Genomic DNA, 26,794 nt, shown 5'->3' with positions numbered 1-26,794 from the left:
TTTCACAGAAATGCCACCCATTAGATAGATAGCAGAGGCAGTCCCGAGGCAGGGCGGGCATTGGTCACTCGATTCAACCGTTATTTCGGTTTGCACCATAAAAGCATACAGGTTTCAATAATGATATGGTTAAGAGCAATCCTGGTGATGGACTGGCAAAGCCAAGGAAGATAAACCGGGACCAAGAACTAGGCAACAAAATCATAAACATCATCGACGCATTAGGCCTTCGCCACTGTTTATAAAGCAGAGTGCATGAGTGCATGAGTGCATGCATTACCATGTGTCCCTCACGTGAAAGGCGGGCCTAAAGTGGGGCTCGAGTGTATGCATTACCATGTGTCCCTCACGGGAAAGGGGGGCCTAAAGTAGGGCTCGAGTGTATGCATTACCATGTGTCCCTCACGGGAAAGGGGGGCCTAAAGTGGGGCTCGAGTGTATGCATTACCATGTGTCCCTCACGGGAAAGTGGGGCCTAAAGTGGGGCTCGAGTGTATGCATTACCATGTGTCCCTCACGGGAAAGGGGGGCCTAAAGTGGGGCTCGAGTGTATGCATTACCATGTGTCCCTCACGGGAAAGGGGGGCCTAAAGTGGGGCTCGAGTGTATGCATTACCATGTGTCCCTCACGGGAAAGGCGGGCCTAAAGTGGGGCTCGAGTGTATGCATTACCATGTGTCCCTCACGGGAAAGGCGGGCCTGGGGCTCGAGTGTATGCATTACCATGTGTCCCTCACGGGAAAGGGGGGCCTAAAGTGGGGCTCGAGTGTATGCATTGGAAAGGGGGGCCTAAAGTGGGGCTCGAGTGTATGCATTACCATGTGTCCCTCACGGGAAAGGCGGGCCTAAAGTGGGGCTCGAGTGTATGCATTACCATGTGTCCCTCACGGGAAAGGGGGGCCTAAAGTGGGGCTCGAGTGTATGCATTACCATGTGTCCCTCACGGGAAAGGGGGGCCTAAAGTGGGGCTCGAGTGTATGCATTACCATGTGTCCCTCACGGGAAAGGGGGGCCTAAAGTGGGGCTCGAGTGTATGCATTACCATGTGTCCCTCACGGGAAAGGGGGGCCTAAAGTGGGGCTCGAGTGTATGCATTACCATGTGTCCCTCACGGGAAAGGGGGGCCTAAAGTGGGGCTCGAGTGTATGCATTACCATGTGTCCCTCACGGGAAAGGCGGGCCTAAAGTGGGGCTCGAGTGTATGCATTACCATGTGTCCCTCACGGGAAAGGCGGGCCTAAAGTGGGGCTCGAGTGTATGCATTACCATGTGTCCCTCACCGAAAAGGCGGGCCTAAAGTGGGGCTCGAGTGTATGCATTACCATGTGTCCCTCACCGGAAAGGCGGGCCTAAAGTGGGGCTCGAGTGTATGCATTACCATGTGTCCCTCACCGGAAAGGCGGGCCTAAAGTGGGGCTCGAGTGTATGCATTACCATGTGTCCCTCACCGGAAAGGCGGGCCTATAGTGGGGCTCGAGTGTATGCATTACCATGTGTCCCTCACGGGAAAGGCGGGCCTAAAGTGGGGCTCGAGTGTATGCATTACCATGTGTCCCTCACGGGAAAGGCGGGCCTAAAGTGGGGCTCGAGTGTATGCATTACCATGTGTCCCTCACGGGAAAGGGGGGCCTAAAGTGGGGCTCGAGTGTATGCATTACCATGTGTCCCTCACGGGAAAGGCGGGCCTAAAGTGGGGCTCGAGTGTATGCATTACCATGTGTCCCTCACGGGAAAGGCGGGCCTAAAGTGGGGCTCGAGTGTATGCATTACCATGTGTCCCTCACGGGAAAGGGGGGCCTAAAGTGGGGCTCGAGTGTATGCATTACCATTTGTCCCTCACGGGAAAGGCGGGCCTAAAGTGGGGCTCGAGTGTATGCATTACCATGTGTCCCTCACGGGAAAGGCGGGCCTAAAGTGGGGCTCGAGTGTATGCATTACCATGTGTCCCTCACGGGAAAGGCGGGCCTAAAGTGGGGCTCGAGTGTATGCATTACCATGTGTCCCTCAGGGAAAGGCGGGCCTAAAGTGGGGCTCGAGTGTATGCATTACCATGTGTCCCTCACCGGAAAGGCGGGCCTAAAGTGGGGCATGAGTGTAGGCATTACCATGTGTCCCTCACGGGAAAGGCAGGCCTAAAGTGGGGCTCGAGTGTATGCATTACCATGTGTCCCTCACGGGAAAGGCGGGCCTAAAGTGGGGCTCGAGTCTAGTCATTAGCGGTTGCGCCGACTGCTTTGATGGCAGATGAAGAGCATTCAATTGAGGGGGGGGGGCTAGTAGGGAGAAGGAGCAGCAGAAGGCACTCTGGGGGCGGGGACATATACGCTGTGAAGAGACTATGTTCACAGAGTTTGAGCTGAAGCGGTGAGGGATGCAGTCCACAAGGCATTGGGAGTCAAGGCCATGAATTGATTTGAAGAGAATGAGTAGAAACTTGAATTGGCCTCCAGAGTGACGGTGGTAAGATGGGACGGAAGACAATCTAGTTAGGTTGAATAGGGTGCAAACACCAAAGTTGAGAACTTGGTGGAGGGGAGCTCAAGAGAAGAGGGTGGAAGGCCAATGAGTAGGCCAGAACAGTAGTCGCGTTTGCCGAGCACCAAGGTAGAGATTCGAGATTTTGCCGAGTGGCGAGGGAGGTGGGGGTGAATTTTGCTACTGTGCAGAAAAGCAAATCTGACCACAGCGTAAGGGGTTGGGATGAAGGGTTTGAGTTTAAGGTCGCTGTCTGAGAATATCCCATGGAGGAGAGCCGGGGGGTGCAGTGAGGCTGTCGGGAGGAAAGGAAATAGGTTACAAGTGAGTGAGATTGGCATTGGAGGGTGGAAAGAAGACTTGCTTCCTGGAGAACTTCAACATTAAGCATGCAAGAGCCATCGAAGGGCAGGTGGCGCAGTTGGTGGTGTGTGGTGAGATAGCAGGGGTGATGGAGGGAAAGGAAAATATCTGGGTGTGGTCACTGAACAGGTGGTAGCGAAAGCCAAAAGGATGAAAAGCGTTTACCTAGGGAAAGAGGTTTAGAGGGTGCACTTGAGTGGCTCAGGGCTGAAACCTGACGGGCAGACTCTGGAACGGGTAGTGGAGAAGTTGTGTTGGGAGTTCAGGAGATGGAGAGGGAGTGGTAGTGGGAGTGGTAAGCAAAAGGAGGCTATGCGGTCAAGAGCAGTGTCCTTAAAGTCCAGGGAACAAATTGGATGGATTAGTGAGGGGTGATGCAGTGTGGAAGGGCCCAGAGGGCGAGTGGAATGAGGCTAGAGGGTAGGTGGGAGAGGTGAGCAGTGATTAAAGAGTTGGAGAGATGGGTAAGAGCAGTTCATGTTTTTACTCCAAAATCCAGATTGGAGGGGTCGGGAGGTTGCATGATGCGCCTATCTCAAGGTTGCTGATGGTACAGCTAGAGACAACGCTCCCAATGAATTTGGAGTTTTGAGGCAGGAGGGAGTGTGGTCTGTAGAATTAGTGGGTCTTTTTGGGGGTCAGGGTCTTATCTTAACAGTACTTGTGAAGCTCAACATATGCCAGCAGGCAGTTTGGCTCCAAGTGTGTGTGGTTCAGGTGTGATTCTAGGATGGGTAAGATCATGACAAATCAATGAGAGGGATATTGTTACTAGATCAAGTGATGGATGGCAGAAATGTTCTTATGGTGATGCTTGAGGGAGTCATGATGCGAGAGCTGGGAGGGTAGCAATGATGAATTGGATGAGTGGGCATGGCTTTCTGGGGCCTGGGACCTACCTACCTGCAATGTTGCCTACCTAAATACTGTCCGTCATCTACCTCCAACCTTCTGCTGAGTGAGCTGGTTCTCCAAGCAGAGATTTGGAGAGTGATCCTTATCCTCAGCAGGTGCCTCCCTCTGGAATTCTCCCTGCCGCCCTATGTCTTGAGCCAGATCTCCTGAAATATCAGAAACTCCTCAAGACCCTCCTCTTCTCCCCTCCTCCTCTCTACCTCTACCCTGCTAACCTAGCTCTTTGCTCTTTCCATCCCTCCCTCCACTTCCCTACAGCTTGCCGACTGGCTGCCTGGTGTATCATAGAGTCTCACAGGTGCCGGGCACCCCAGTCAGCCCTCTCTGCACTTGCCTTGGGGCCCTGCACACCACCCTCCCTCAATGCACTTGAAAATTAACCCAAGAGATTGTCTCTCTCTGCACTTACCCAGTCCCCACCAACTGGGTGCACTTGGACCTCCCCCTCCGTTAACCGTCTGTGCACTTGCTCGATCCAAGTGCACCTCTACCTGAAGGTTGTCTGTCTGTCTTCACCCGTAATGTGCACTTGGTAAAAATGCAGAATCGTCGTTGGGCCTATTATGTGCTGTATTTAAATTGTTACATGTATATATATTCACTTTCTCTGCAGACTATTATGGTCTCAGAATTTCAAGGGCTCTGAGCAACTGTTTTCCCCATGTTCAACCCCCCCCCACCCCCGCAAGCGCTTTGAAACACTTGCCTGTGTATAGGCGTTATATAACTAAGCATTATTAGCAGTCAGAGGGAGGTGGTCAGCAGAGGGGTTAAGAGTGTAGGATAGGAAGAAGATACCTGGGGTGTTGCCACAAGTATCAGTAGGAAGGTTCTGCAGGTTGAGCAGAGGGCTCTTCAAGTGGAATCCAGCTGCAGCTAGTGGCCTTTGGTCTTGTGGGTGAGGCCGAAGTCACCCATAATAACAGTGTGAACATAAGGCAGGGGAGCTTCAAGTAATAGGTGAATCTCAGAGAAAAGATTGGCTGTGGACAGCAGAGAAGACAATGATGGCAAGAGGGGTAGGAGCATGCAGTTGGACAGAGATGTGTTTGAGGAGGAGGTAGTAAAGTTCAGGGGAGGACATAGGGATGGAGTGTCCTTGATGCTAACCAGACAAACATACTGCCTTTTTCTGTCAGTCGAGGGTAGTAGGAGGTCTAATGAGGGTCTTTTTTTGGTCTAATGCTGTGTAAAGTCAGTATGAGTATGGAGGTAACAGTGTATATAGTTAGAGGTTTCAGTGATGGCAATCACAAATTTAAGGGTGATGGATGTCCAAGTGGCCAGTGAGAGGGGAAGTTTTATTGAGGAGAGTTTGGCCAGGGAGCGAATGGTTGGCGATGTACATGGGTGGTGGGGCCAGTTGCTAGAGGGAGGCGGAGGGTTAGATGTGATAGGAGTGGCAGAAGGAAGCAGGACCAGGGGGGCAGTTTCCAAAGAGTAGAGAGGACAAGGATGAGAAGAGAGGGCGTTAGTGGGGGGAGGAGTGGACAGATTGTGGGATAGGTGGAGGTTCCATGAGATATAAAAAGACAGTTAGGAGGAGGAGGAGGAGGAGGAGGCTTGGCAAGGGAACACCGACTGGATGGGATCAAAGGGATCATCATGGCAGGGAAAGAGGATGTGAACTTTTGAGAGCATAGAGGACGGTGCCAACATGGTCAGGCGGGCGGGGAAAGCAGTGGGAGCAGGGGTTACTTGCCTAATCACCACACTGGGATTACGAAGTGATGTTCCTCATTAAAGGATCCTGAAAGACTGTAGAGTACATAGTCGCGGGGAACATTGCTTTAATGCTGTGACACGGAACAGCGTTAGCAGTGGCACGGGGGACATGAAGTCGGGTGACAGGTAATGGTGGAGAGCTCAAAAGAAAGGGGTGGGGTTGGGGGTTTGAGTGGGGCAGTTACCACAGGCGGGATGGACAACGCTCCCTCTTGAATTGGCTAAATAAATAGTGGTGTAAACACCATACAAACAACTACGATGATGTAACATTCTATTGCCTCCTTTCCACTCTGGCTAACCCCCCCCCCCCACCCCCCTGATTTCCCCTGCTTCCCCTTTTGTTTACACACAGCATTTAAAATGGTCCAAAAACAGCATAAGCGACTAGCTGAAAATACCTCTCATTTTACTACTCTGCCAAGGGAGCTTTTTAACTATGCAAGTAACAGCCCAGACACTACATTGCCATCTTTCTGAGTAGTGAAAATTACCGAGTTTTCAGGGGGAAGGCGTCATAGGGAGTGATGGGTGGGAAGTCGAGGTCAAGTATGTCCTTTTGTGTTATTTGGAAAAGAGACATACATTTAGATCAATTGCTCAATACCTTCTCCCTTCTCTCCCCACTGCATCCAGGAATTGCAATGGGAAGGAAGGACACAAGGCTGAAGAACCAGAGAGCACCTAGCACAGGTCCATGGCGGCACCCTACTCATCCTCCCTCACGCTGACCTGGCAGCAGAGCGGGCTCCAACAAGGGCCCTGCCAGGAGGAACCGCTTATCGGGGAAGCATGCAGCTGGGGCTCATAACACACTAGTGCTGCACAGATTGCCCCAGGTCTACCACTCTATGACCATGCTGAACTCTCAATGTTCATTTTATAATTAACCGGGCGGTGGCTTCCTTGTTCGTTGGCCTTTTTACAAAGATAGTGTAGTCTTTCCAGTGCAGCTCATGCATAAACTCTAATACTCCATGGTCCACTCTGCCAGTTTAAAAAAGAAAAAAAAATTACTCTTGGCCCAGAATTGGTGTGTGCAAGCACCGAGCTGCTTTTCAAGCACTCCGTGGTAGACCTCAGTAGAGGGCATTGGATTAGTCAATGTGTCCCTCATTGCCCTCAGGTCGCAACTTTGAAGGATCCGGCCAGCATTTGACAACCACTTTTAGGCAAGTGAGGCGCATGGTTCCTGCGGACACACTCCAAAATATCCTGCAATGCAACGTCACTCGATGAAATGTACAAGTGAGACCAGCATTTCAACTTCCTCATTTCAACCTTTAAAAAGATCGCGAGTTACCTTCCTAGCGGTCGAAGTGTACAAAAAGAAGTAGTGGAACTATGCTCCCTGCTGCCCTGCCCCCGCTCACCATAGCCTCCATCGCAACGTCCAATCCAAATCCTCAAACTAACACACACACCTGCTGTTTAAGGGAACGTTGAGTGCAGCGCATTGAGGTGCAAAGTTTCAACGTCTTCCTATACTTATTTTAAAAAGAAACCATTCCGGAACGGTTGCATTTAAAAATAAAAGTATAGAAACACTAACACAAAAAATAGAGGAGCACTGCCCCCGTCCACTTCGACCACTGTTTAAAGCAAAAAATATACTTGGATTTTTTGCGTTGTTCAAGCAATGAAGCTACTTCCTGAAGCACAGGTCAGGCACAGGCTGTCACACGAGAGCCAGCCAATCTGACCCCAAACAACTGCCTCTTTAAAATGGCGTATCCAAAGATTGTTATGTCAAAAATCGCCTCACTAGCATCAAGTTGTAAATGTAAAAAGTTTGTAAATGATTCAGGGAAAGTGGTGGGACAAGAGTGCAGGGACATTAACATTTGAGTGTGAGATCAAGTGACTGAACATAGTAGAGGGAACCCCAAGTAAAGTAACTACGGGTGTGGGGGTGGGGGTTCAAAGAGGGTTTTCCACTTAGAACATTTTTTGAATAATGAGTTGAAATGGTGAATTTTGTAGCATTTTTGCATAAAATGGGTTAAAAAGCCATACAATTCACAACTGGTTCTCTAGGGTAGCATGCCAAAAATCCAATGCATGACAAGTCACCATTGTACACAGGAGCATTTTGCAACATTTTCATGATTGTGGTGCCCACAATATGTGCCAGCATTGCCACTGCAAATCCCCTTCATGGTGCTGCCCCAATATATACACATACCATCAACCCCACCCTAAATCACTTAATTTTTCAGCCACAATATATGCCAGCATTGCCACACAACTTATGATGCTGCACCCAAAGTATATGCTAGCAGTCATACTGAAAATCAATTTGACATCACCAGCGTTGTCATTGTATTGGTTGGTGTGAAGCGGCCTCACAATATAGGTTAGCATTAACACTTTTCTTGAAATTGCCACTGTATATTATTTTAATGTGTTATGCCACAGTGTATGCCAGTAGTGCCACTGCAAATTACCTACGAAGTTGCATTCACAATATATGTGAACACTATCCTGATTTTGTAAACACCCTTATGCCAGTGTTCCAACTGTAAAGCACATTGACATGGCATCAAAAACATGTTTCAGTATTGCTTCCGTAAATTACTTCATGAAGCTACACTGACAATACATGCCAGCAGTGCCCCATTAATTTAATGATGCTGTTGCATCCACAATATGCACGATGGCCACTTTTATATTGTTGTGCCCACAATATAAGCCAGCATCGTCACTATGAATACCCTTCATGATGCCCCCCAAAACACATGAACTAACACAGTCTCATACATGCAACTATGCATTAGAATCTTGGGAGAACATCCACACAATGCATTATATGCATTCAAACTAATGTGCGCGCACACACACACCCACATAAAACCTGTTTTAACTTGGGCATCTACTGCTGTAGTCTTCTCTATGGGGTGGGGAAGGAGCCAATGGTGGATTCAGTCCCATACAGCGCCAGGAAAGAAAGAAAACCATAGTGCAGGTGGGGATCGAAGCTGGGTTCCTAAGCATCCATAGAAACCAGAGTGTGCCCCCCAGAGTGGTGCTATTATTGCCCCACTTGCACACATTCACACTTTAAAAATAAAAAGCGACATGACTCAGCGACGCCAGCACAGGGGGCGCCCTAGTCATGACTAATGGGTCTGGGGAAGGGTGGGTGTCTGCCCCTCTCTGCTCTCCCGGACTGTGCTACTGTCCCTACCACGCCATATCTCCTTAGGCCACCATAGCCCCCCTTTCACCACCCTCTCCTGGCAATACCTTAGTCTGGCAATATTCTTCCCCACTTTGGTGCTCAGCCCTCAACCATCCTCGCCAACATCAGCCTACCCCAGCGCCATGTCTCTCCATGCTACGCACCTCCAAGTCCAACCACCATCCACCCCTACACTGATCAAGCCCTGTGCCCCAGCCAACCAACTTCCATCCTCCTTCTGCCCCCAATTAGTTCCCTCCATTCACACCTCTCCAAACAAGCTCCCTCTGCCTCACTGCAACCTTCCCGTCTCCCCACTCAAGCCCCTGCTACTGGCAGAAGCAGGAACAATACCCCCCAGCTGACCCCCCTACCACATCAATGAGCCCCCATTACTTCCACCTTGCTCCATGAACATCCTTCCCTGCAAACAATAACTGCCTCGCCCACCCAAGCCCACGTTATGCATCCTGCAAGAGGCACTCAGCACCCCAAAGCTCTAAAGCCCACCCCTCCCCAATTCAACCTCACATACCCCCTTTCAGCTGCAAACTTCCCCTCGGACCCACCCTGGACCGACTGACAGACATCTGCACCAGACCACCAAACACATCATCGCTAATTCAAAACCATTTGAACAGTCACACACCCGGCACTAGCGACCAATATAGCCTTACAATCCCTACACCACAACCCTGCACAAGGCGACACTGCCATTATGCTATGAGCTGGATGATATGTTGGATGCATCATGCTGTGAGGTACTTGAGCGAGGCCACGCATGTGAGTGAATGATGCATGTGGGCCGAGTGTTCTCACAGGGTGATTGGCATGAGGATGGCCAATGTGGTGGTGGGTATCCGTCACGGTTTATGCCCTTCGCTCCTCTTTCTTGTAATTACAGCTACTGACTGGTCTCCAAGAAGACCTGCATTATAAAATTGGATAAGAGTTATTCAAATCTATGCTGATCTGTGTTGTGGGGAGGGATCATCAGTCCAACACATATATATCCATTAGCCACAAAAACGGCCATCCTTCCGCTCACACAATTGTGTCAGTTTCTAAATGGAATTAAGGCCTCATGCTGTGCAGTTGTCAATAAGCTATTGCAGAGAGGATCCTGGACAACGGGCAAACAGGGGGCCAGTCGATGGGGGCTGCAGAATAGATTTGGTGTGTATCAGGGTTTTTGATGAAAAGCCATTGTGCACAGTGGAGCAGAAATGCCACCTAACTGGTAACTGTAGCTGTTGTACTGCAGGATCATTTGTGGCTTTAAGGGGGTCCAAAATCCATCCCCTTTATCGGGGTACTGTTCCATGGCTGCAGGTCTCCATAATTAACGAAGCTGATTCGGCGAAGAGAGGTTGATTATTCTATGAGCCATTTCCTTCATTCAACGCATCTTGCCTACTTAACAACTCTGGCAGTGAGGGCCAGTGCGCGTATTTATGTAGTGGTCCAGTTTTAGTTGTGATGAGGCCCTACTGTGCCGATTGGGAACTTGTCACAATCACAGAATCAAGACAGGGACACCAGGCTGGAGTTGAAGTATTTATATTTATACAAGTGCTCAACAGAAAAAAGAACAGTATTAAGGTGCAAATACGCCACTAGGGATGTCTGGACAATAAGGGTGGCAAACGTAATGTTTCCGCTTCTTCAGTGATGGTCAACACCAATGAGATCTAATAAAGAGTCCGAAGAAATAAGGCTTGCCCCAAAGTTCAAAGCAAATCAGAATTTGTGGTAATATAAGTTCAAGGTTATCCACAGGGTTCACATTAGAAGTATTAGCAACACATCTCTCCTCAAGGAGGACGTCTTTCCTCTACCAAGCATCCGAGTGGAGCATGGTCTGCCCTGTCTGCTCTCTTTCTGGTCCTTCAGATGTCCTCTGCTATCCACCCACAGCTCCGAGGCACACAGGTGTTTTGTGTTTGACACTTATGTCTCATAGGCCTTTTGCTTGTGGTTCTCCTGGCGTGGCAGGCTTTGAACTCCCAGTGCAAGGGTTGGGGTATTGGCTGCTGGGGAGCTTGGCTGTCCCTGAGAGCATTGCCCCGAGAAGAACGGCCATATTCTCACCTATTTAGGTAGTCTTGTGTTCTCCTATCGACCTTGACTACTTCTAGACTCTCTAGCTCACTCTGAATTGAGGCAGACTCTCCGCTTAGTCTCTGCTGTTGCAATTCGTTCCTTTTCCCCCCATTGACTCCTCTCCTTCCACTCTCTCCTCGTGGTAGCTTTCAGTCTTCCCGGGTCTGTAATCTGTTCTCTCTTGATGGTTTACTCTATAAATGTATATTCACTTGTCTTGCACTCCTTCCTCTCATTGTACCTAAAATGCTTCCCCTCTCATTGAGTCCCCTCGGGTATAGCTCTCCGGCCTCCTTACATCTGCAATCTCTCCTCTCTCGAAGATTCCTCTCCACTACAAGTCTTCAATGATTTCTGTTCTTCATCTCATCCTTCAGCTTCTCACGGTCTTCTCTCACCTTCCCACTAAAATTTACTTTAAGCGCAATTTCATTCTCTGGTCCATTACCATTTCCTCCATGGTACCCCTTAATACACTCTCCACAATGGTACCCCTTCTTGCATACTTGAACCCTCTGCATACACCTCGGAAACTCTAACCAAACACAACCACAAGCTTACAACACAACAATCTGCACAAACTTCACTATACTGCAATAGCAAAACAGACCACACATAGACCTGCACAACAGCACACAACGGCTACTGACCGTAAAACACCCCAAGCCCAGCCATCAGACCAACGGTGCTGAGGCTCCCAACAGCACATCACTGCTCTCTTACACTTTTCCAGCTTATTCCCACTAACTCACCCCCCACCCCTTCCCTTTTTCAGAGCCGCCAGAGGACCACTCCGGTGGTGATAGTGCGCTGTACAAATATCGTTTAACATTAACTTCCCAAACCAACTTTCTCACTAAACACGCCAAAGCTTCCCCTCCACCCCCCAACCGCATTTCATAGTCTCTCACTGTTCCCTGGTGGTACCTCTTGCTTCACTCTCCAAGATGGTACTCTTCGTACCCTGTTCCCAAACATCCTTGCACCTCTTATGTTTCATCTTGTATCTCTTACCAGGTGGCACCTCCTGCCATACTCTAAGATGGCCTCCTCAGGCTTTACACTGCCACCTTCTCTACTCTCCAACACACTTTGCAACACTATCTCCTTCTCACTCTCCCACACTTCTCATGACTCACCACATACAAGGGCCTGCTCCTTCTAGAACTCCACCTTGATATTCCACTCTTCGTGTGACCCTTTCTGGTCCAGGACCTCGATGGCCTGTTGCCCTTCAGCCAGTTCTCACAAGGTCTAATTTTATCCTGCCATGTCTCCACCGTTGGGGTACCATCGAGTAGATCCTTCCCTGGCCTGGCAAAGGCTGCTTGGGCTGGCTGTCTTATCTGGGGTCTGCTTGGCCCTTGGGTTGGCCTTTAAAAAGGTATACCTTGCATTCTTGTGGAGCATTTTGGTCCGCTTCCTGGTGGGGCTGTGCACTCCTGGTCAGGCACTCTGGGCAAGCCGCCATTTTAAATTTCATACTGGCTTCTGTGCCCCCAGTTTTCTCACCAGTCTCTTCTCGGATCTTTTCTGAGGCTGCCTATTTTCATCTGTGTGCACTGGTAAACCCAGCATGTGTTTTGTCTATTGGAAGGGTGTCTAAGAAAGAGAAGGACACAAAAAGGTGGTATGATTTTAGTTCTAGTTTGTTTTATTTAGGAAAATGGAAAAGAGGTCTTCGCTATCCCAAACTTCTAAGAGGGGTTTCCCTGCCTCAAAACTAATACTAAAAAGGCCTGTCAAGATGTCCATCAAAGTATAAATTGCCACCCTGTGTCAAAAACCTACATCTATCCCTCACACTCAAACTAGAGAGTAAACTAACAACATTCCTTCTTTAAGGAGAGGGGCTGCTTTTTCCTGCTTCTGGATTGTTTCTTAATCAACATGTTCCTTCAAACAGACACCAGGGGGAATGACTTTCTTCCCTTGATTTGTAGGTTTCAAAACAGTCTTTATACAATGTTCTCTCCAGGAGAATGGCTCCCTTCTCCTGGTGTGATTCTGTACAAGTTCCACTAGAACCAGGGGGAAAGACTCCCTTCCCTTAGTGTGTCTTGATACAATGCACAGCAAGGCCAGGGGGAATGACTCCCTTCTCCTTGCTTCAGCAACTGGCCTATTTCAGGACCAAGGGAATGCCTCCCTTCTCCCGGTCTGCTCTGGACACACAAAGCCAGGCAGATTGACTCCCTTCCCCTGACGACTGACCACTTCTGCTTTGTTACCAGGAGATTGACTCCCTTCTCTTGATATATTACTTGACATTCAGATTGATACACGCTTTGCCATATCAATGTCCCAAATCATCTTAGGATGGATCGCAGATCCTTCTCTTGTGACTAGTGGACTCATCTCCGCCACCACGATGAGGAAGAGTTCCTCTCCACTTCAATGTCTCTTTGTTAGGTTCCCAGTTCCTTCTTATATCACCACTGGATTCCTCTTCCCCACTGTGTGAAGGCATCATGAAGCAAGACCCAGACAACAGATTCAGAGTTGTAACAAAAGTAGTTTTACTAACTCAAATGTCAGGATGTTTGAAGGCCTAACTTGCCCTATGCTAAGGTGGGATTTCCCTACCTTAAAGAAACTAAGGAAAGTATATGTCAATAAGTTCAACTTAAGTCTGTGTCCAAAACCTATACCTCCCCTCACAACTAAAACTAGACAATGTGTAGGGGTGTCACCGACAACAAAAGTGTTCCAAATAAAGTTGAGCTTCTTCTAGCTCTTGTTTCCAGCTCCCCTTCCCCAAGTTTAAAGCAGTTCCACAAAGTGTTGGGGTTCCCTTCCCCAAGAAGACAGCACAGTTCCAAAAGGGATCTTTGGGCTCCTTTTTCCCCAAGACAGCCACAAAGTTCATAAGGTCTTAGGGTTCCCTACCCCAAGACGTCAGCTTTTCCAGCTTCCCAACTTATACTTAGTTTCAGTCTCTCAATATCAAAACCCAGGTCAACTTTACAATCCTTCTGTTTTCTTAACAGTTCACACAGATTGCTTTCTTCAGCTTCACTTCGGCAATCTCTCACACACATTTGGATTGGCTTTCTGTATACTTACTTGGCGTTCACAGGTAGGGTACCCCTGCTCAAGGCACAGTTCGACCATACAGTCCACCCATTACGCTCGCACCTCAGTCTTCTTTCGGGGGGTTTCTGGAAGCTCAGTTTGCTTCCCGCAGACGCTGCTGGTAACTTGCAGCAATCTGATTTCCTTCATGTCCCATAGCTCCCCTGCAAGCACCCGACCAGGGAGGTACCCAGCACTGTGACCCTCTCATGGTCCGCCAGGGCCTCGCTTGTGGACATCCTCTCCTTCACCCTCTTCCTAGTGTTCCTAGATTGATAGAGTCTTCTGGTGTTATCCTGGACAAAGGGAAAAGGCTATCAATATCCCATGAATGCAGCTGGGACCGAGGGTTCATCATGGAATGGAAATGGGGGGGGGGATACCGTGTCTCACCCAAGGGCATTTCCCTACCATTGCCCAAGTCTCCCCTACCCAGGTGACACTCCCTCGCATCTCCAGCCCCAGGTTCGGGATCCAAGAGCGATAGCCCTTCCCTGGCCAACTGAGCAGAGGGAGTTGGCAAGAAGGGAGTGAGAACACCCTCAGGTTCCTCACAACTGTTTGAGATGGACAGGGTCCCAGACCCTTCCCTGGTGGCCAGTGGGCTCTTCTCCCCTACTACGATTGTGGACAGAGTAGCCAGTGGACCCAAAACCCTTTCCTGGTAGCCAGTGGACGTATCACTGCCACTATCTTGAGGGTGACTCCCTATGGTATTTGCTTGGTTTTTCTTCAGATCCCAGGCCCTTATCTTGCTTAGGGGTTCCAAACCCTTACTTTCCTCACCTTTTCACTAGACCCACTTGGTTCACTCTCCAGCCAAGTATTGCCATGAGGAAGATAATTATATCAAGTTCGGTTAACTTGCATTCAGTATTTCCAATTAGCTTGTTTCTCAAGCTTTATCCCCCTACCGGTTCCCACATTACACCCATTACTTTTGCTGACTTCGGGACGCTCGACCGGTACTTCCTGGGGACTGGCTTAATTCCAGAGCATTCTGTAGGCCTTCCGTGTCTCTGCGGTTCATTCCTGCTCAAAGCCGGCCATGTAGGCTCTGTTGCAGGATTGCACAGTCCACATTCACAAGGTTGCGCCACTGCTTCACAGCCTCCAGCCACTTACCCGGCCAGCTCCACACCACCAGGAAAAGGATTCTCGCCACTGGCTTCTCGTCCCCAGTGGATGACTGCTTTCGGCTTCCCCAGAGCGCTCTCTGTTCCACCTTCGATTTTCCCAGGCTGGACTGTCTCACGTGCTGCTTTCCTTCTCGGTTGGCTCGCATCTAGTACTGTTCTCTCCGCCACACAGTCCTTTGTCAGTTTTTACTTTGTGTTGGTGGCCACGCCGCCTCAGAGCACTAGAACGTTTTCTCTTGTTCCATGAGTCACTCTTCAGGGCCACCTCTTCTCAGTACTTGAATTGGGGTTAACCTTTGCTTTTTAGATGACCTTTGTCTCAGTTGATGAAACTGACCTCATATTACAATAGCCTATGATTGTGTCAGTCAGGGGGGGGGGAGGTGGTAGAATGGTGCTAGAGGTTTTGGCAAGCTTTGGTTCAGGTGTTGAGCCGCATATACCCCAGGTGGTCGTCCTTAGCCCCAGTAGGGGAGTCCCTCCTTATGAGGTCCTCCCGCATTAAACCACCACTAGCGGCCTCACCTACCTAGCCTCATTAGAAGGGGCTCCCCCCTGGGGAGAAGGGACAACACCTAGTGCATCGTCACACCATACAAAAACCCTCTTGCAAACCTGGGGAAGGGTTTGTTGCATCAGTTTCCTTTAACAAGGGATTAAGAAAGGGAATTTCTAACATGTAATCTCTCAACACTTGTTGGATCAAGGGCACAATGCTGTATGCATTTTAACTTTCCAGGTTCTTTTCTCTTACTCAGCAAAAGGCTAAATGGATACAATGTATCCTTGGGCGTTGAACAAGCTTTCATATCCATTTCCTCCAGCAGGACTGCCAGAGGGCAAAGAAGCAACCATATTGTCTAGGTTTCAGAAATGCTTTCCGCTTGTTTGCTTAAAGTAACCCATTCTTTTTCCCCCCCCAAGTTAAGCGACTGGGTCTGAATATAAGGCACTTAACCCCTCTGGATTCCTTGTGCCTCTTGTAGTTGCACCCTCTGACCGGCGTCCAGCCTCATAAGAGCCGCCTCATTATATACTCTATGTATTGTTAGTACTGTATCCCTAACTTGCCTAAATATTTCAAACATTGTTGTACCGTAGAGTGTTTTTAAAATGTTTTTTTCCCGGTAGTTCCATAGGGAGCTTTCAGGAGTCTCTTTTTGATTGCCACATTGTTTCAGATTGTGGTGTTCTCTTCTTGCTCTTACAGAATTCAAGATGTGGATACATGCCTACTATGCCAAAAAGTGTTACATGACTGTGTCTTTGCAACCGCTGAGGACATATTTGGTGATGAGGGTTTGTATGGTACGTGGTGCTCCTGTGGTCTGTTTTGTAATCATACATAGAACACTGTGCTGTGTTGGTATGGATGGGGGCATGCCCGAGTATGGGCGCCAGTCTTTGAATTAGCATGTTCTGATGTGGTTTTACGATGCTTGGAAGGATAGTAGGATGCACCGTTTGTTCTCTACTGATGGCTTTGAGTGTGGTGGAATATTGACTGTTGTGTTCCAGGGAATTTGTGATCTGTGGGAGTTGTGTTGCCTGTAGGACATTGTTGCAGTGTGATGAAAGGACTACTGCTCTGAAGGAGTACATGTATGAGTAGTGGGTAGATCGCCTACTGAGCCACACCCTACCACTAAGCCGACAGTGATTGCACTCAAAGATTAAAACTGGCACAGCCTGACAAGCTTACCCTCCACATCTTTTAGGAAGCGCAGGCCACGGGCAGGCAAGTTCTTCTGAAGGGGTGCTAGCTGATACAGTTGGAACACAAACAATAGTGCTATGGTACCGATATAAAATAATGTCCAATCAAGGTTACCCACACCCTGTAATAAAAATGCAGAGAAAGCAGGCTATGAAAGGGCACTCTGGGTTGATAAGCAGGGTGTTACGCCAAACGATTTCCGCCGCAATTTCATTGTTTAAGTTTATGTCCTTAAAAGGTAAAGTAGGGGGCTTAAAAGTCACTATTGTCCTATACAATGGACCAGAGGAACAGGGCCACTTCAAATACCCTTTTTACCTTTTCATTAGGGCTCAACCATGTTGAATCAGGTTTCCATGAACTTCTGTATGCATCGATTTGGCATCTGGTTAGTACACTGATCGACTTGGTCCAACATACAGCAGTGCATGCAGCAACGGCACATGGTATCAAGAAACTTGAGACAAGCAGGGGTTGTCCCGATCAGTGGAGATCACAAATGGAGGTGGCAACCTGGGCTTTTCCTTCACATCTAGGTTGCTGAGAGACCCAGCCCAGGTAAAGTTCTTTCACATGCCTTTCCAAACCAGGAGGGTTTGCGGAGGCAACTTGCAGTGGTTCTGTCACCTCCCATGTAGGATCCTAGCAACCAGTGCATCGGTTGAACAAGGTCATGTTCACACAGCCGTTTCAGCCCAAATATTCCCTTTGTATGGGTAGGGAGCAGAACTTGATTCTGCCTTTGAGACTTCTGTCTTCCCCGCTATGGCAGAGGCCAGTGAAATAGGGCATCTTTCCAAAAGAGTTCCGGTGAATCCTCCTTTGAGTTAAAAGATTAATCAATTAGGAAGAGGGTTTCCTCCCATAAAGGTAAAATGTCACATGGGATTGGTCCAAAGCAAGCCTGCTGTAAGGTGTCCAATCCAGGCTGTTGTAATAAGTGTGATGTACCTTTTGACATACCCAGAGTGACCTGTCTGCAGGAAATGGAGGACAGCAAATTGTAGAGATCTGTAGCAGACACCAAGATGGTGGAATCCCTCGCTCGGCATACCCCTTTCATTTGGCAACTGTTACTCCACCCACTTCCAATGTCTGCTGACTTCAGAGGGACCCCAGTGGTCAGTATCCTGGTGCAAGAACATCTGTTAGTGTTACATTTGAAGAAAAGATTGCCAGGGGACCTCCTGGGTAGGGTTTAGTGCCCTGGGAGGAGGGTGTTGCCCTTCCTCCAGGAGGATCAAAAGGCAGCTTCCTGTGCATTGTCCCAATGGGTGTTGGGGAGACACCTGGGCCAGACAGCTAATGCACCTCCCTGTCATACATGAGCACTGCTCAGCAAGCGGGTATTCGTATGATATCAATTTGCTGTGGCTGCAAAATTGTGTGACCCTAGAAGCTACCATGCCAAACACAGGACTGGCTTATATTCATAGTGTAATGTGACACGCGTCTGACTACAATACACAATTCATATAATTGGAATTTGAGGTGCAGACAATTAAAAAGTGACCACAGCCTATGGCAACTGTGTTCCAGTAGCTGTCACGCATGCATAGGTGACCTTTCAACATGTTATGTTATCTTAATACCTGAAGGTTTGTAGCGCTATATAAATGCTAAATTATTATTATTTTTGTCTTGCATTTGTATAGTGCCTCCTGCCATAGTTCATGGCTTCGAGGAACTTTGCCTGTCAGAGAGTCAAAGGAGGAGTATGATAGAGCATTTCGTAGTAGTAGAGAGAAGCAAAGTCGGCTAGATGGGTGGGATGAGGGTTAGGGATAACTAAGACGCACAGGAAAGCCTGAGAAGGAAAGGACAGATGGAGCTGTGTGTACAATTGGACCAAGCTTATCATGGGACTCAACTGTATTGAACCTGGGCATGTTGAAGCCATGCCCAAGACGAGACACACAGCAAAGCCCTTATGCTTACGCCCCAAGACACCCAACAACATTTGGGAGGGGTTGTAGGTCAGAAATCCGAATATGCCAAGTTTACAAAAGCCAACTGAAAAGAGAGCAAAAATCTCTCACATGTTCTGCCTTTGCTCATGTAGGTCATGGTGATCAAAACCCTAGGCTTGTGCGCAAAGTGCTTAAGGCCAGACTTCTGGGACTTCCACAGTGTCATGGTGAGCCAAGGCATGTAGCAAGCCATGCCCAAGAAAACTCTGCAAGCAAGGCCCCTCTACTCCGCCCTAGGCCCCCAATGACCAGATTCTATATATGCATTGCTGCCACTGAAGGGCAGGTGCTAGGCCCATCAGGAGACTTCCTCAGAAAAGGCACACGTTTGCACTATAATTTTAGCATGTGCGTTAATGAAGGGGGGCCAATTATCAGATCTCGTGTCCACAAACTGAATGCACATTTAAAATAAAAATGCTGAGGCTTTTACACCCTCGCAGATGGCATTCCAACACATGCTGTGCGTCAGTTCCTCGACACCCGTTTTGCAGTATTTGTCCTATGGAAGCAGGATGGGAGCATTCCGTTCTTGTTTGTGGACGTTGGTGCATTTTGCAGGGACAGTTTAGAACAGGGGAGGTGGTTGCTAGTGTGTGGGGGCAGATGTGGCGTGGTTGTGGTTTGCACGGCTGGGAGAAGTTTGTGGTTGTGACTGTCTTTGTCCATTTGGTGGCTTGTTGGAGCCGCAGTTACAAAAGGAAGCAACGTCCTTATTTTTCTTAGTTACAGGAAATAATACATCAGAAGTAAAGACAACCCACTGGCACATTCTAAATTTACCACTGATGGTGTCCCAATGCGAATGTAATCAAACTCTCCCAAAGCAAGACTGCCAAGTTCACTCACTTTGATCTTACAATGTTCTCGGTAGAACCTTAGTCCAGTTCATGTACAATTTCAATTTAGTAGTTGAGGTTTCATTTGTTACTCAAAGTGCTAAGAGTCAATCTTTCAAAGAATATGGATGCTTAATGCAGATCAGAAGTGTCAAACAATCTTTCTCCTGCTAGCGATAAAGCCACCGGTTCCTCTCCCCCACAATACTCCATGGGAAGGATTGCATGCCACAGGCTCCTCTCCCCTTACAATACTCCATTGGAAGCAGGCTCCTCTCCACTTGCAATACTCCATGGGAAGCAGGCTCCTCTCCCCCACAATACTCCATGGGAAGGATTGCATGCCAGAAGCTCCTCTCCCCTACAATACTCCATGGGAAGCAGGCTCCTCTCCCCTACAATACTCCATGGGAAGGATTGCATGCCACAGGCTCCTCTCCTATTACAATACTCCATGGGAAGCAGGCTCTTCTCCCCTACAATACTCCATGGGAAGCAGGCTCCTCTCCCCTTACAATACTCCATGGGAAGGATTGTGCAACGTTTCCATGGCGGGCCAATTTCCATCAGTGCCAAATGTGCCACCGCGCCGGGCGTATGACCGTGAGCTGCAAGCCACAAGAGCTGGGATTAGTAAAAGATTCAGCCTGTTGCAGTTACTCTGATTTTAAGATTAACCATTACTCTAGTATATAAGAAAAGTAACGATAGTCAATGCAAACATCAGGTCCTTAAACTGCCCCTTCTGTACGAATGTCGTCTTAATACCCGCTTAGATGAAGGTACTGCTTGTATTAATTAGAATGCACTGGTGCTGTACAGTGCCTATTATACATGTATATGTGATGTCCCTTGACTGACCCTGAGAGAGTGAGGGGGTCGCCATGGGGGCCTGCTGCCACCAACCGTTCCATGCTGCTGGATCCAGTATTGGTGTGGTGAGGATCCCCAAGACACGTCACAACACCCATGGTAAAAGGAAAGGCTGGTCACACATGTGCCACAGTAACATCCAGCCCTTTAAGGAACATGTTTAGCGAATACTATGTTGGTGAAGTTGGGTCTCTCACAGGCACTTTAAGACAGACGACATAGTTCTAAAGTACTTCACTCCTCCTTGAGAAATTGCACGGTAAACAGAAAGGTAGCACCATTTATCAGTGTCAGATTGATAACAATAAGCCACATTTGTGGCAAAGTTGAGACTTGCAGCGAATTCAAGATGGCGGTCATGCCTTATGTGGGATCATCATGCCAGATGCCGACTGCAGGTTTTCCAATACTTAATAGTCTGCAAGAGGTACATTTTCTTTTTTTAATACTTTATTTTTAAAGGAAAGGGGAAATGCAGTGCTACTTCTATGTTTTGATTATCAGTGTTCACATAGCAGGTTGCCTGTGTTTCATAGTTCCCCACAGTGAGGCATGAGACCCACATCTCTCTTTAAACGTCTTTTAGGTTGAGTGTCGAAACGTTAGTCCCCATGTTCTTTTGTGTCTTGCATTTGGTAGCTCTCCGTTCATTGCCAAAACTGACCTGTCCTTTAGCGTTTGCCCATCTTGCACGACGTGGTTGCCCACTGGCGTTTGTTTCATGGTTTGAGATGGTATGTCTGTGTAGGTTCATTCTTTCATGCAATGCCTGGTGGGTTTCACCTGCGTACTTTCCTTGCAGGAGTTCTTTTCACTGGAAGAGGTATACAATGTTGGATGATTTGCAAGTGCCTGGAGTCTGGATTGTTCGGATGTGTGGATTTTTTCCAGCAGATACAGTGCAGAGTGCCGGTAGGTTGCATCTCCCAATATTGTATGGGCATGGTCCAGGTGTTCTTTCCATTGGGAATGCACTTCTGGTGGGGGACTGTGCTACATTTTACAACAAAGCAACTAAGCCATTGATTCAAAATGATCTTCTCACTAGATTTAAATGAGCTCTTGTCCAGCCTCACTCCCTGCACTGGCAACATTTTGGAATTGGACTCAATTCCAGAGCTCAGAGTTGGTCTACTATTCGACTAACCTGACCTGAATACCTTGTCTGACTGTGTGCAGCTTTCATCCTTCTAACCTTTTATTCCGTCTTTGACCACACCCACTCAAAGCAAACTTCTGCACATAATCCCTCCTTCAGCATCTCAGACCTTCTGAGCAGGCAGCTGCCAAAGTGACTATTCAATTGACTCGAGCCGATGACCGGGATCACTTGCACAACACAGCTTTAAGCATTGCAGATGACGGAGCCTCTCTGGAGCCAGTCGGGGTTACAGTGACTCACACCAAAGCCTGGTTTCCCTATTCCTTGCGAACAGAATTACATGCATGAAGGAATCTTAAATTTGCTTTGAGGTGCTGGTCCAGGCCAGAGATGCAGGACACCTTCTAAACTGCCCACCAATCTTATAGGCATTACACGGAAGCAGCAGCATTCTCCCCCTTTCAGCTCTAAGGCCCAAGTGCTATAAACCATTTATAAATAAGGACTGCTGAAATGCACGGTCATCAGGGTCAACTAGAGTTTGACCAAAAAGAATAAATTCTAGTCTGATATTCTGCAAATGGAGCATATCTATCCCCCACCCTGCTCCATTATTTTCTTTTGTAACACATAGTTTATTACAAACTTTTATTACAAAGTAGAAAAAAATCCTCTCATTTCATTTCCAATTTTTCCTATGTTCCACCTATTGCATTATTTTTTCTTCTCCTTTACATCAGATTTTCTACTATTTCAGCATATGATAGTATCTATAAAATGTATGACTGTGCATGACAGGTGCACCGAACTCCCACTTAATATTCGGAACTACCAATCATCCATATTCATGATTATGGGAGCAAACTTTCCCAGATGCAGAGTTCGAGTCTTTGAGCATATGACAGACTGTAATTAGATGCCTTATCGATTCTGTTTCAATCCCACAGTATATGCATGCATTGTCCTTTGTAGTCTGATCATGTCTCATTAGTAACATTTCTTTAGTTTTTATTGCATTCAGGCGCAAACGAAGAAATCCATCACAATGTCATGATGGAAATTGCAACAGATACCTCGGCATTAAGCTCAATTTATTCTTGGTGGGGCCAAGTTTTGGGGCAGTTGGTAAGCCTTCCAACTTTGCCAGATTTTGTATCCATGCCCATTGTTGCAGTTTTCTTTTTGCAATTTGTGGTCGAGTCATCAGCATCTCACAGTTTATTTCGGTGGCTTGCATGATTGCCTTTAGGTCTTTTACCCATTTCGAGAGTATTCCCGCATATGGTCGACTGTGGTTGGGGGCGAGTATTTTGTATGCCGGTTCTGGATTTGGGATCATCATCTTTCTTAGAAGGGCTAGTGACTTCCAAATCACATTTACGTAAAGTTCGTCTAATGCCAACTCGTGTCTGATGACTGTGATCGATATATACTTTGGCAGTTTTAATACTCGCTTCCAAAATATCCCTTCCAGTTTTGCCCAAATTCTGTGGTCTACGTTCCACCCTGCTTCGGAACCGAAGGTGATGGCCGGTATTACATTTTGCAGGTAGAACGTCCGTACTGGTGTTAAGGTGAATTTTCCATATAGACTGTGGATTCGTGCACCTTGTATTGCTAAGGGTTTAGTTCGTCGTACAATGTCTTGTACCCAACTCCATTCACATATTGATTTGCTGACCATGACACCCAAGTATCTGATTTCCGCTATTTCTGCGATAGGTATGTTTTCAATCCTCCATCGGAAGTTTTTATTTCCGTCGCCTTTTACTGATCCAATCTGCATGATTTTTGTTTTGCTGACATTTATTTTTAGCTCATTGTGGTTCATATAATGCTGGAGATTTGTCAGCAATCGTTGGAGTCCTATCTGTTTGGTGTCCTCCAAGACTTAGTCGTCAGCGTAGGTTATACAGTTGATATGTTGACCATTTATCTTTGGAGGAAAACATTTCACATCACTCAGTGCAGCCGGCACGTCAGCAATAAACAATTTAAAACAGACATGCAGCAATCGGGCAGCCCTGTTTTACGCCCTTTTGCGTTGTCATTGCTTCTGATAATTTTTCATTTATTCTTATTTGAATTGTTGTCATTGTATGTAGAGCTTGTATAGGTTGTAAGAGACTTCCCGGGCAGTCCCAATTTTTTAATTTCTGCCACAGCATTTCACGGTTAATTGTATTGAATGCTTGGTGCATATCAATATAAGCAATGAAAAGCTTTGTTCTTTTTTCTAGGGTGTCTAATTTTAATAGGTTTACCAGTGTCATTCAGTCCCTACGCCCGTGGTGAAACCAGTTTGACGACAGTCTGTAATTTTCTTCTTGGTTGCCCATGCTGTTAGTTTCTGCTGTAGGAAGTTAGCAAAAATCTTTGCGATTGTGTTAAGTAGAGCAATCGGGCGATAATTGGCTGGATCAGCCCGATTGCCTTTCTTAAAGATTGGAACTATTATGGCCGTTGTCCAAGAGTGTGGTATTTTCTTGTGCTCTGCAATTATTGCGAATAGGTTTGCGATGATAGTCGACCATTCATGTTTGTTTGCTTTCAGCATGACGTTGGTAATGCCGTCCAGTCCAGCTGCACGTGAGTTTTTCAACTTTAAGATTACGGCACATATATCTTCTGCCGTCTCATTGCAGTCCCATTTAGCCACCACATCTTCTTGTGCAGGGGAAGATGTTACATTATCTTTTGAAAACACTTTGTTGTAATGTTTTTTCCAATCACTTTCGGTCACCCCATTGGCCATCGTATCGGCTTGATTTCTAGTACAATTATTCATGGTGTGCCAAATTTCTCTATAATTGTTCGATTTTATTAGGCCCAGCATGACTTCCTCATTCTAGATCGCGCAAAAAGGCAAAGGCTTTAACCCAATTGCAATATTTTTGCTTCCGTTGTTTGATCAAAGCCAGGACATCCAGCCCACCTTGCAATTTCAGTTTGTGGATTTCTTTGTAAGCCTTCTTGTTTTCCTCTTACTTTCATGCTCCATTCACGAGTGTGTTTTGTTTGTTTTTTCAATAAGGATCTTTCTTTTTGGCGAGGAAGCAATGCAAGGTAATTTAATGCATCTCTGAGACTTGGCTAGCTTTTGAAAATTGCTGGTCAGCAAGGTTATTTGTTTATTAGTCATTCTTAGCCTATTTTGCCCGTTTGTTACCTCCAAGTTTTGGTCCATTCTCGAAATGTCTGTTTTTAGGGGCAAGATCATGTCCAAAACCAGAACATCATGATCGCTATTTGTTGTCTGGATTGTTCTCAGTCTCACAATTTTGTGCCAAAAATGTTTTGACAACCAGATATAATCCAAGATCTTCTCATAGCCCATGTTATGCCAGGTGGTGTGGGGCGGTATATTACCCTCTACCTGCCCATTTGCCATATCACAATCACGTGCCTCCATTTCGATTTCCCATTTGGCGCTTCTTGAATGATCAACTTGCCCTTCCTTCCAGGTCTCTGATTCGATCTCCATTTGTATTGAACCAAGTAGTGTTCATGTTGCCGCATATAATCATAAGCAGGTCACGATAGATTTGTTGATATTTATCTATAATCGCTGTTACTGATGATACAAATTTTTCTGATTTTATCTGGACTGGGTTCCAGTAAACATTGAGTAGCAGTAGCTGCTGCATTTTGGATGTTTTTGTAGCAACGTATTGCATCAGTGTGCTTTGCACATACATGTTTGGATTTACAACTTCGAGCACTTCCCAATTTGTTCCAATCTTTACCATTGGTATTAGTCCTGAGAATGGACGGCCTTGGGAGTTTTTCCCTGCAGGATTTAGCAAGGTGACATAGCCATCTTTCACCGGAGTACTCCTCAGCCATGTTTCCTGGAGACATATTGCAAAGTTGTTACTAAGGTCTACAGGAAAGTCCTCATATAGGTGACAACATCCTAGTGTGTTCCATGATAGCAGTGAAGAGGATGTTTCTCGAAAGTTCTGTATTAACTAATGGTTTCTCCCACCAGTCTTCCCCTTTCCAGATGTTTGCTGCTAGTTTGGCGCTGTGGTCGTATGTTGTCTTAACTCATCTCTGCGCTGCTCACTAGTAAACTTGTTCTGGCACTTGTCGCTGTTCTTAGGTTGATTTGGATGTGTTTCATGCAACACTTCCGACACCTCAAAACCTAACAGCAGCAGTTCATCTTTTGCAGACAAAATGATCTTGTGTACCGCCTGAGTATTTATGTGCAGGTATACTCAGTCAGCTTGATCTTCAGAAATGTATTCAACAATTGAAATATGACGAGAGGACACAGTTCTTAGAGCCGGTACTGAATGCAGAAGTCGGATTATGTTTCCTCTATTTAAATTAACATCGTTATCGTCTTCAAATACATTCACAACCAGAATTTTCGAAGTCAGTGGTTTGAGGTCTGCCCTAATTTTTTGTTCAACTTGACTTTGCTCCTTCTGTCGCTGAGCTGTGGTTAATTTGGGATTCAATTTCACTGTCATTTTCGTTTTTGATTTTTGGTTGACAGTTTGTTGGCTTTCTTCGACACCTCTTTGGAAGGGTGCCGGAGTGACCTTTTCTTTCCTGATTCCACTTTGTCTTTGTCGATCCTTCCGTGCACCTTCGTAATCGGAATTTGAGCCAGTATTAGTTTTTTCAATCCACGGATTTTGAGTTTTCGTCTCAGCCTTAATAGCCTGCTTGTCCACGTCATCATGGCGGATGAGCTCGCCTCATGTCCGTCGAGGCTATTATCTTCCTCATAGTCTTCGGAGTAAGTGGAGAGGTTACATAAATCTTCAGATGACCTCACTGAACGGATTGACTCTGCTTCAGAGTCCAATCTTAATCTTTTTTTGGGATTTAATGTGAGCGGTGGCGCCGTGGTTACCTCTACAATTTTCAGCGCATCCAAGGGGCATGGTTTAGCTGTCTCCCCCTTTTTTCCCGATCAAATAGGCTTGGTTTGGCTGGTGTTAGATTTCTTATGAACTTTGAGTTACTGGTCATTTTATTTGGTGCACAATTTTTCTTTTTGTCCCTTTTTTTTAGTTCGTCCAGCACATGACTCTTGCACTCTGTGCCTTGGGTTTGCAATCTTCAAAGTTTTTGCAGCTCCACTAAATATGCCAAAAGACATTTTTGATGTTGAGCAGTGTGCGATGACAGGAGATTGTTGTAAAGGGGCTTTTTCTGTCAGCTCGTTATTTGTCTTTTTCTCTGTCTTATCAGAAATCACTGACGGTCTAATTTCAAGTTCAATTAATCCGACCTGGGTATCTTCTGTCACATGTGGAATCACACTCTAAATAGCCGGTGTCTTATTTGGCAACATTGT

At 47.0% G+C, this 26,794-nt stretch overlaps 1 protein-coding gene across 1 annotated transcript in view; it reads right to left on the bottom strand.

The window, feature by feature from the left end:
* Positions 1-26,794, bottom strand: part of NIBAN1 (niban apoptosis regulator 1) — a 491,461-nt gene that overhangs the window by 295,688 nt on the left and 168,979 nt on the right. The window lies entirely within an intron of this gene.

The sequence above is a fragment of the Ambystoma mexicanum genome, chromosome 1q (genome assembly GCF_040938575.1).
Source record: "Ambystoma mexicanum isolate Mex_15411 chromosome 1q, UKY_AmexF1_1, whole genome shotgun sequence".
Classification (NCBI taxonomy): Eukaryota; Metazoa; Chordata; class Amphibia; order Caudata; family Ambystomatidae; genus Ambystoma; species Ambystoma mexicanum.
Note: the sequence above shows the minus strand (reverse complement) of the source record. Positions and strands in the feature narration are given on the sequence as shown.